General features: G+C 41.4%; 1 non-coding gene across 1 annotated transcript; it reads left to right on the top strand.

Annotated features, from left to right (window-relative positions):
• The first annotated feature begins 2,895 nt into the window (after positions 1-2,895).
• LOC129070371 (U6 spliceosomal RNA) lies at positions 2,896-2,999 on the top strand. The gene has a single exon (XR_008529114.1). It is a non-coding gene; the product is annotated as a U6 spliceosomal RNA (small nuclear RNA).
• The last annotated feature ends 7,422 nt before the right edge of the window (positions 3,000-10,421 follow it).

Genomic DNA, 10,421 nt, shown 5'->3' with positions numbered 1-10,421 from the left:
CTTCTCAGGTTTAAGAGCATGATTTGGGTTTAAATTTTAGCTCTATTGTTTATTACCTATGTAATCTTGGACAAGTAACTTCATTTTTCTGGGCTTAAATATTTTTGTTCATTTTACAAATTTATCTAATACTTGCTATGTGCCAGGCATTGTCCTACATGCTGGGGAGACTGCAGTAAACAGAACAAATCCACAACTTTCAGAGCTCAGGTGGGAGAAATAAAAGAAGAAAAATGAAGTATGGGTATGGTATGTTAGATAATGTGGTCCATACTAAGAAGAAATATAAAACCGAAAGAAATCGGAAGTTCAGGAGGGTGTTGAGATTTTAGGATATTGAAGAAAGACCTAACTGAGAAGTTAACATTTAAAAATATAATAATAATAAAGGTTAAAATTACCTGTATTGTGAAACAATTTCTCTAATGAATAATCTGCCTTTTAAAAAATATTTATTTATTTATAGAAAGAGAGGAAAGGAGGGAGAAAGAAAGGGAGAGAAACATTGATGTGTGAGAGATACATTGATCGGTTGCCTCTTACATGTCCCCAACTGGGGACCCGGCCTACAACCCAGGCATGTGCCCTGACTGGGAATCAGACCGGCGACCCTTCAGTTCTCAGGCTGGCACCCAGTCCACTGAGCCACACCAGCCAGGACAGTGCTTATTTTATTTTATTATTTTATATTTTTGTGTATTTTCTGACCAGGGATTGAACCTGCAACCTTGGCATATCAGGGACAATGCTCTAACCAATTAAGCTACCCACCCAGGGCCTACACTGCTTATTTTAAAACCCCAAAGTTGATATCTCTAAAAATAAAACATTTTTGAGCTACAAAAAAAAAAAAAGTAAAGGAATGAGCAGTGCAGTTATCTGAGGGAAAGAGCTTCCCAACCAAAGACCCCCAAGGTGGGAGTATGTCCAGCATGATCAAGAATAGCAAGGAGGTCAGTGTGTTTGGAAGTGATGAGTGAATGAGCAGCTGGAAGAGTGGCAGTAGATGACGTCAGGGTGGAAATGTAGAACCTTAATGGAGCATATTTCAGCTGTTACTCTGAGTTGGGAAACCACTGAAGGGTTTTGAAAGAGGAGTAATGTGATCTCTAAAAAGATCACTCTAGGCACTGTGACAGTCCAAGGGAAAAAGGAAAATCTTTTCCAAAAATGGAGCTGTAACAACTGGGTCTGTATGCAAAAAAATTTACATCACTCCATATATAACAACTAGTTTGAGATGGATGACAGACCTAAAGTAAAAACTCAAACCATAAAGCTTATAGAATGAGGCAGATGTTTTTATGACCTTGGCATAGGCAAGATTGCTTTGTGGGGGGGGGGGGGAAGACAAAGAAAAAAATGATCAATTGAACCATCAAATTAAGTTTTCAGGCCATGGCCAGGTGCTCAGTTGGTTAGAGTGTCATCCTGATACACCATGGTTGTGGGTTGGACCTCTGGTCAGGGCACATATAAGAATGAACCGATGAATGCATAAGTAAGTGGAACAACATTGATGTCTCTCTCAAATCAATAAATAAGAAAAGGTGGGGAGGGGGAAAGGGATAATGGGAAAAACGGGGAAGGGTCTAGTCAAGGAACAGGTATAAAGGACTCACTCGTGGTAACAGACAAAGTGACAACAGGTTGGGGATTGACTGAGGGAGCCGGGAGGGTGGGCAAGGCAGGGGAGAGCAACCAGGGAAAAACTGGGACAACAGTAATTGAACAACAATAAAAAAAAAATTGAGCCTGTTCATCAAAAGAAACTTTAAAAAATGAAAAAGCAAGCACAATCAGAAAAAATACAATATACATATATCTGACAAAGGACTTGCATCCCATATATAAGAACTCCAACAAGTCAACAGTAGCAAGACAACCCAATAAGAACATTGTTCTGAACACTGCTGAGAATAGAATGAAGAGGAGTAAGGGGGATACCAGGGAAACCAGTTGCTTCTCACCAGTATTGCAATAATACAGGTGAAATATGATGGCTACTTGGACCAATTGGGATAGTGAGAAACACTCAGATTCTGTATATATTTTGAAATAAGCAGAGTTGCTAATGTATTGGATATGAGAAAAAAATGAAATAAAAAAGGTCTCCATAAATTTGAAGACTCAGTATTGCAAAGACATCAATTCTCCCAAATTGGCCTATAGGTTCAATACAATCCCAATCAAAATCCCAAGAGATTTTTAATTGGCAAACCAATTTACAAGTGGTTCTTTGAGCCTGCCTGCTCTCTCTCCCTCCAAGGTGTACTTTTACTTTAATAAATCTTGCCACCGCCACTTGAACTCCTAAAAAAAGAAAAACCGATCATGAAAGTTATAGGGAAGTGCCAAAGGAACATGAATAAGCAAGGCAAACTTAAAAAAGAGCAAAGTTGGAGGACTTAACTATCAGGATCAAGACTTAAGTTTTAGTCATTAAGACAGTGTGATTAATATTGGCAAACAGTAGACCAAAGGAATAGAATGGAGAGTCCAAAAATAGACCCACATTTGTTTTATGACAAAAGTGGCAATACAGAGCTATGCAGAAGAACAATCTTTTCAATAAAAGACACTGGGTATCTTTATGGGGAAAAAATGGTTCTTGATCCTGAACCTCATCTTGTATACAGAATCAGTTCGTGATGGATTATATATCTAAATGTGAAAAGTGAAATAAATAAAACATGTAGAGCGGGCACGGGGATGAAGGGGGGAAAAAAGAATGGGACAACTGTAATAGCATAATCAATAAAATATACTTAAAAATAAAACATGTAGAAAATAACAGTATCTTCATGACCTTAGGGTAAGCAAAGATTTTTTAAAACTATGAAAATCGGTAACTATAAAACACTGATAACTCAGAATACTAAGACTGTCCATATTGTTCTCGCTTCAGCAGCACATATACTAAAATTGGAAAGGTACAGAGATCAGCGTGGCCCCTGTGCAAGGATGACATGCAAATTTGTGAAGCGTTCCATATTTTAAAAAAGACTTTATTTATCAAAAGACATTAATCACATTAATCTCCGGGGAATTATGCTGAGCAAAAAAAGCCAATCCCAAAATGTGACGTACTGTACGATTCCATTTATATATAACTTTTATTTTTATTTTTTAATTGATTTGAGAGAGAGAAAAAAAGAAACATTAATTTCTTGTTACATTTATTTATGCATTCATTGGTGTATTTTTAAAAGTTGATTTGCGAGAAACACATCAATTTGTTTTTCCACTCATTAATGCATTCATAGGTTTCTTGAGGTATGTGCCCTGACCAGGGATTGAACCAGCAGCTTCGGTGTATCAGAACAATGCTTTGACTGAGCTACCCAGCCAGGGCCCACTGGTTGATTCTTGTATGTGCTTTTACTAGGGACTGAACCCACAACCTCGTATATTGGGACAATGCTCTAACCAACTGAGCTATCCCGCCATGGCTTGACTTTTTTATTTTTAATTGCAGTAAAACATACAGAATAATAGACAAGTGATGGACTCAAGCCTACACAGAATAGCCAAGGGATGTATGAAGACATGTTTGGAAGATTGCATTTTTAATATTTTTAAATTATTTTTTTAAAGATTTTATTTTTACAGAAGGGAAGGGAGGGAGAGAGGGAGAGAAATATCAGTGTACGGTTGCATCTTGTGCGCCCCCTACTGAGGGCCTGGCCTGCAACCTAGGCATGTGCCCTGACTGGGAATTGAACTGGTGACCCTTTGGTTCACAGACTGACAATCCACTGAGCCATACCAGCCGCTAGGGCCAGAAGATTGCATTTTTTAGAAGGATTTTCATTTATTTATTTTTAAAATGTGATTGTATTTCTTTATTAACTTTGATCTTTATTGTATTTTTTTTTTTCCATTAAGACTTTATTTTTCAGAGAGAGGGGAAGGGAGGGAGAGAAATGTTGATTGGTTGCCTCCAGAGCACCCCCAACCAGAGACCTGGCCCACAACCCAGGAATGTGCCCTGACCAGGAATCAAACCAGTGACCTTTAGATTCACAGGCTGACATTCAGCCCACTGAGGCACATCAGCAGGACCCACTTGTTTCTCTTATAATGTGTCGTCAACAATCCTTCCAATTAGATGCAGAGCATATGTCTTCTTCCCTTGAAACTAAGTTGTCTTTTGTGACTAAGTCAGTTAAATATGATAGAATTGATGCTATGTGAGTTCCAAAGCTAGATCATGACAATGTAACTTCTGCTCTGTTAGTTGAAATACTGTCTTTTTTTCCTTAAGATTTTTTTTAAAATTTTATTTATTTATTTTTGGGGAGCAGGGAAGGAGGGAGAAAGAGAGAGAGAAACATAAATGCAGCCAGGGCAAGAGTACTGTCTTTAAAGCTTCAACCACTGTACAAGCAGTCTGACTCTTCTGAGGCCACTGTGCTGTGAGGAAGTCCAAGCAGGCAGACACATGGATAGGCCCTGACCTACATGAAGAGAGATGCCTGGCCAGCCCTCAGCTCCTCCAGCCGCCATCTGACTGCATCTGCATGACAGACCCCAAGCCAGTTCTGCCCAGCTTACCTGCTGAAATCCTGACCCCTGAAACTGTGGAAGATAGTAAAAGGACTGTCAGCTGTTTAAGCTTTCATGTTTAGGGATGATTTATAACACAGCAACGGATAGTGAGAATAACATGCATAATTTCATTCATCACCAGGGAAATATAAATTAAAACCAGGATGAGACATCACTACACACCCACCAAAATGATTAAAATGGAAAAATACCAAGTGTAGATGAGGATGTGGAGCAATTGGAACTTTCATACGCTGCTGATAGAGGTGTATATCGATACAACCATTTTGGAAATCTGACAGAATGCAGTACAGCTGAAAGTAAGCATAGGCTTTGACCCATCCATTCCACTTCCAGCAGAACGATACATGCGAGAATATCCGTAGCAACATTATGAATTATACTCCTCAAATTCAAAGAATCCAAATGTTTACCAATGGTATCATGAATAAAGTATAGTATATTCAAGAAATTAAATACTACACAATAATGAAAATAAATTATTGATGTATGCAACAGCTAGAATGAATCTCCCAGCGTTGAGAGAAAGAAGCCAGATATAAAGTAACACATGCATATCAGTTCATTATATGAAGTCCAAAAAGCAGGCAAAGCTAATCTACGGAATTAGAAGTCATGATAGAAGGTCACCTTTGGAGGGGAAGGGGGTTGTGACTACGAAGGGACACACAGTAGGCTCCTGGGAATGTCTGGGGACATTCTCTTTTTTATTTTATTTTAGTATTTATTTAGAGAGAGAAGGGATGAGAGAGAGACATCAAATTGTTGTTCCACTTAATTTATGCATTCCTTGGTTGATTCTTGTTTGTGCTCTGACTGGGAACTGATCCCACCACTTTGGCATATTCAGATGACACTCTAAGCAACTGAGCTACCCTAGCCAGGGACATGTTCTCTTTCTTAATCTGAGTAGTTTGTTACATGAGTGTGTTCATTTTGCAATGATTCACTTCTGAGTCATGTATTTTATGAACGAATGTTATACTTCAATAAAAAGCTAATTCAAAAATAAATTGCTACCCTGGCTGGTGTGGCTCAATGGATTGAGTGCTGGACTGTGAACCAAAGGATCACTAGTTCGATTCCCAATTAGGGCACACGCCTGGGTTGCAGGCCAGGTCCCCAGTTGCGGGTGTGCAAGAGGCAACCAATCAGTGTTCCTCTCCTCTGTCTCCCTCCCTTCTCTCTATAAAAATAAATAAATATTTGTAAAAAATAAGTTGTCTCATGAAATATTACTTGGCCATAAAAAAGAATGAAATCACTATTTACAACAGCATGGATGGACCTAGAGGATATTATGCTAAGTAAAATAAGTCAGAGTAAGACAGATACCATATGATTTGTATGTGGAATCTAAAAAACAAAATAAATGAACAAACAATTGAAACAGATTCATAGATACAGAGAAGGAGTTTGGAGGACTGGATGAAAAAGATGAATAAATTAAGAAGTATGTATTGGTATTTATAAAACAGTCATGAGGATGTAAACTACAGCATAGGGAATATAGTCAATAATAATAAAATTAATTATGTATGGTACTTAGACTAGAAATATTGAGGGGCTGCTTTGTAAAGTATGTGATTGCCTAACCACTATGTGGTACACCTGAAACTAATACAAAATAACATTGAGTGTAAACCATAATTGAAAAATAAAATTAAAATAAATAAATAAATTGCCTCCATGGTTTTGGGCCTGTCTGGAAGAATGAAGTTGCTATTTTATATACACATGGGAAAAACAGTTGAAGGAGCAGATTTGAGGTGGGTTCAGGACCTCAGTTTTGGACATGTTAAGTCTAAGGTACCTATTAGAGAAATTGGCAAGTAGGAGATTCATTCTACAAATTAGGAGACAGGGAGAGACATATGGATTAGTCTCAGTGTATTGACAGTATTTAATGCCATGGGACAAAATGAGATCAACAAAGGAATAAATGCAAGTGTTAAGAGAAGGGGTTCGAGGATTGAGCCTGGGGCTGTGTATAGTTGGGGATATTATAATGACTAAATGACAGAGTTCATGTTAGTATCAAGCATGGCACTTCATGAGCACTTAGCATGTATTAGCTGATATTATTTGCTTGATAGCTAGCTTATAAAGCCCTCTTGCAGGAGTTATTTAAATGTAAATTTTATTTTCCAACTGATTACTAAAATGATATATGTGTTGTACTCATTTAATCTCTTAGTCAACCCTGTGAAAAAAAGCCCTGCCCTCTATTTTATAAAATGAAGAAACTGAGAAGCATGGAAGTGAAGGAACTTGCCCAAGGTCACACAGTGTCTGAGCCAGGACTGGAAGCCAGACTCCCAGACTCTGAGGCTCCTGCTCTTTTTACTTAGTTCCTGCTGACCTTCAGGAAACGGAGGCCTGGGTGGCCGCGTGGGGCCCAACTAGGAGATAGTCCTGGTTAGCTTTAATGTCAGGGACAGTGGCTAAGCAGAGATGACCGGAGGGGCAGGGGAAGGCAGTCAGCAAGAAAACAGGCAGAGGCCTTGCTGAAAGAGTCTTGGAGAGGAGAAAGGGGCAGTAATTTGGGGGTGGAGGGAGGGGTGATGCATTTGCACTAAAGCCAATGGACTCAGAGTGGAGAGATCCAAGTCTCCACCCCCAGAGCCGGGAACATCAGGAAGGGGGACTGGGTGGTATAGAGCCTTTTGTCTAAACCCTTAAAGGCCTGCCCAGGCTGTCCCCCCTCACTCTGGGCTGTCATGGACCTAGGATTGGGCATAAGAGGGCCCAGCATGCAGACTGGGCTCCTGGAGGACACAAGTAATGCTGCTACCTGCTTTCTTATGCTCCAACCTTCAGAACTGGGTATGGGGGACATGGGCCTACCTCCCTTTTCTGCTATTTCCAGTCCCTAGCCCTCAGGGCCCAGAACAGAGAGGGTTAAAGGCTCTGGTACCTTGGCTTGAAAGGGTGTGGGGGCAGGGAACTATCACAAGGAGCCTTGTCTGGCCTGATAATCCAGGCTGCCTATCTCTTCCACAGCAGCTGTGGTGCAGACAGGTTGTCCTGGCAGGGAGGGAGGGAGGTAAGGGCCTGGCTGATGGCGGGAAGGATTTGAGGAGGAAACACCCAGGCTCCCTGGGATCCTTTCCCATCCAGCAGATACCTTTAGCACTGTGCCTGGAGCCTGGGGAGGTCATGACCCAAGTCTGGACCTGGGGGTTCCCACTGACCCAGAGAACAAGAACTGGAAGCTAATGAAAAGACTTAGGAAGATGTTGATTAGAAAGTCTCTATTTCTGACTCAGTATGTGTCCAGGCAGCTATGCACTATCATGGGCATCTGCACATGTATGCAAGTAAGCATACATGCCCCACTGGGGAGGACAAGTAGGAAAAGCCCTCTGCAAAGCCAGAAGGGAAGAAGCCTGCATTTACTGAGTTCCTATATACAGGGTCTGGCACAAATAACGTCCCTTTTTAATTACAAAATCTTTTATTACAAAATCATAAGCATGTAATTCTGAAACATGACACTATCACACTGAAGCACACCATATGACATTTTAGGTGAAATGTTCAAATTAAAACTATAAATTATTACACCCATATTATTACCCTACCAAACACACTCAAGCAAAAGTTACTTTTGCTGGACCCTGTGTATGAACCTCTACTATCTTATTTCATCTACACAATAATCATGAAAATAAAGCGTTTAAAGCCCATTTTACTGATAAGGAAGTTAGGACTCTGAGAGCAGGGCAGGGAACAGGGCCTAGGCCCACCTGGCAGGTAGAGGTGGAGCCCAGGCTCTGACAAACTCAAAGCTGTGCTTTTTCCTTCTGGCACTGTCTGTCCCAAGTAGATTGTCCAGAAGAAAAGCAATAAAAGGCACAATCCATGAACCATGAAGGTCAAGGCTCTGGTTCCAGCCAAAGGTGGCCTGTGATTCCAGGGCTTGTGTGCTCCATGTGAGGGCCTGGCTCAAAAGCTTCAGGAGGTCAGAGAAGAGAGAGAGGATTGTTACCTGGTTGGAGGTGGCCAAGAGCAGGATGTGGAAGAGGTTTTAAAAGGAGTCAGACAGGCACGCTCTCACTCCTGGGAGCACCCCTGTGCCTTTCCCTTTCCTCTTTTCTTCCCCCGCCCCCCCGCCCACCACACACACATTTCCTAAATTCTAAGGGACCCCAGGAGACTTGCAGCTAGGAAGCAATGGGCGGCAGCAACCTGTCCTGGGCTAACCCGCTGACCCTGTCGCCAAGGCCTCCTTTCCTCTGACTCTGCAGTGAGCCAAAGCAGCCCCCCAAGGGTTCATTCCTGTGGCTGCTTCTGTCCTAAGCCCGTCCTTGTTTTGCTGTCCCCAGCTTTAATAAATGTACTCTCAAAGTCAACCAACCAATCAATAAAATAAAATAAATAAAAGGAGTCAGACAGGTGGAAGGACCTAAGGAAGTGGAAGCAAAGATGGAATGCCTGCATTGTGCAGTAGCTTCCCACACTTTCACTGACTCTTCCCAAGGATTTTAAGAGGTGAGTATTGTCATCCCCATTTGAGAGATGAGGAGGCTGAGACTCAGAGAGATAAAATAAGCAATATGTTCAGAATCACATCACATTCCTGGTAAGTGGCAAAACTCAGGTCTGATTCTATTGCCTCTGAAACTCAAAAAGGCCCCACAGAGACACACAAAAAACCTCATGCACAGCAGCTTTGTGCACAGAGCCTGTGGTTGAGAGTCTGGAGAGGAGAGCTGTACAACTAACCTCTTTTTAAAATTTCCTGTGTGATTCAAGGCCACGCATTTCCTCCAGGAGCCTCAGTATCTATAAAATCACATGCAACCACCTTTTGGAGACTGATAGACATTGGCAAAGCCCCCAAGGACCCCACGAAACTTGGGTTCATTTCTTAACACATGTACTTGCTCATGGGGCCAAAAGGCACAGAGAGTGTAGAAGTACTTGAGCACACATTAGGCCCTGTCTGCAGGGTCAGCATCTATTCAGTGTGAGGCATCCTCTGAGCACCTCCCAAAATAAAGCCCATGAAGGGTGCTGGGGCCACAGAAAGTAAATCAGACAGTGTGCCTGCACTTGGAGCAGTTAGAAACAAATAAGAAACAGATGAACTCTCACAGTGTAATAAGGAAAACAGAGCAGGTCCAAAGTCTGGACATAAGGGGCAAGTGTGAGGAAGGGTTAGGAGAAGCTTCATAGGCTGGTCGTGATGAAATCGGGCTGGGATACAAAGCAAGCACCAGCAGTCATCTCTGACAACCCCCTGGATCTCAAGCTCCAATCTATCACATGAAGAGAAAGGATTAGAACAACTTTCCAGCTCTTCTTTCTCCACAACTCTAAAGCTTCTAGAACCACACCAAGCTCTCACTTTAGGTCCCTTGTATCCAAAGCAAAACAGGACAGCGAGAACCGCCTAGAGCTTGAAGTCCTCAGTTCCAGGATGAGTTCTACTGGTGACTGGGCAATGAATGAGACATTGAATATTATTTACTTAGCCTTTTTTAAATCTTTGCCAACTTCATGAAACTTAGCAAAGCAACCAAGAGGAAATTAAGAGTAATTTTACTAAAAAAAAAGTAACTTTACTTAATCAAGAGGAAATTAAAAATAATTATAATAGCTGAATCTATTTTGTTGAGTTTTTTTTAATGTGTATCCTTATGCGTTGTGTGTCTCTGTGGGCATCGTGTGTGTGCTGAGAATGTGTTCTAGATGTTAGGTGTGTGTCTGTGGATCTGTGGGTTTCTGCTGCTGCCTTCCTGTTCCTCTTGGGGTCCCGAGTTCTCTGATGCTGAGAGGTGGAGGGAACCCTAAGGCATTGAATGATTCTCTCCCCTCCTCTGGGCCCCAGTTTGCTTTCCTAT

This window comes from Pteronotus mesoamericanus, unplaced genomic scaffold (assembly GCF_021234165.1).
Source record: "Pteronotus mesoamericanus isolate MK-2021 breed Mesoamerican mustached bat unplaced genomic scaffold, CSHL_Meso_final contig_246, whole genome shotgun sequence".
NCBI lineage: Eukaryota > Metazoa > Chordata > Mammalia > Chiroptera > Mormoopidae > Pteronotus > Pteronotus mesoamericanus.
This window is presented reverse-complemented; position numbering and strand designations above follow the sequence as displayed.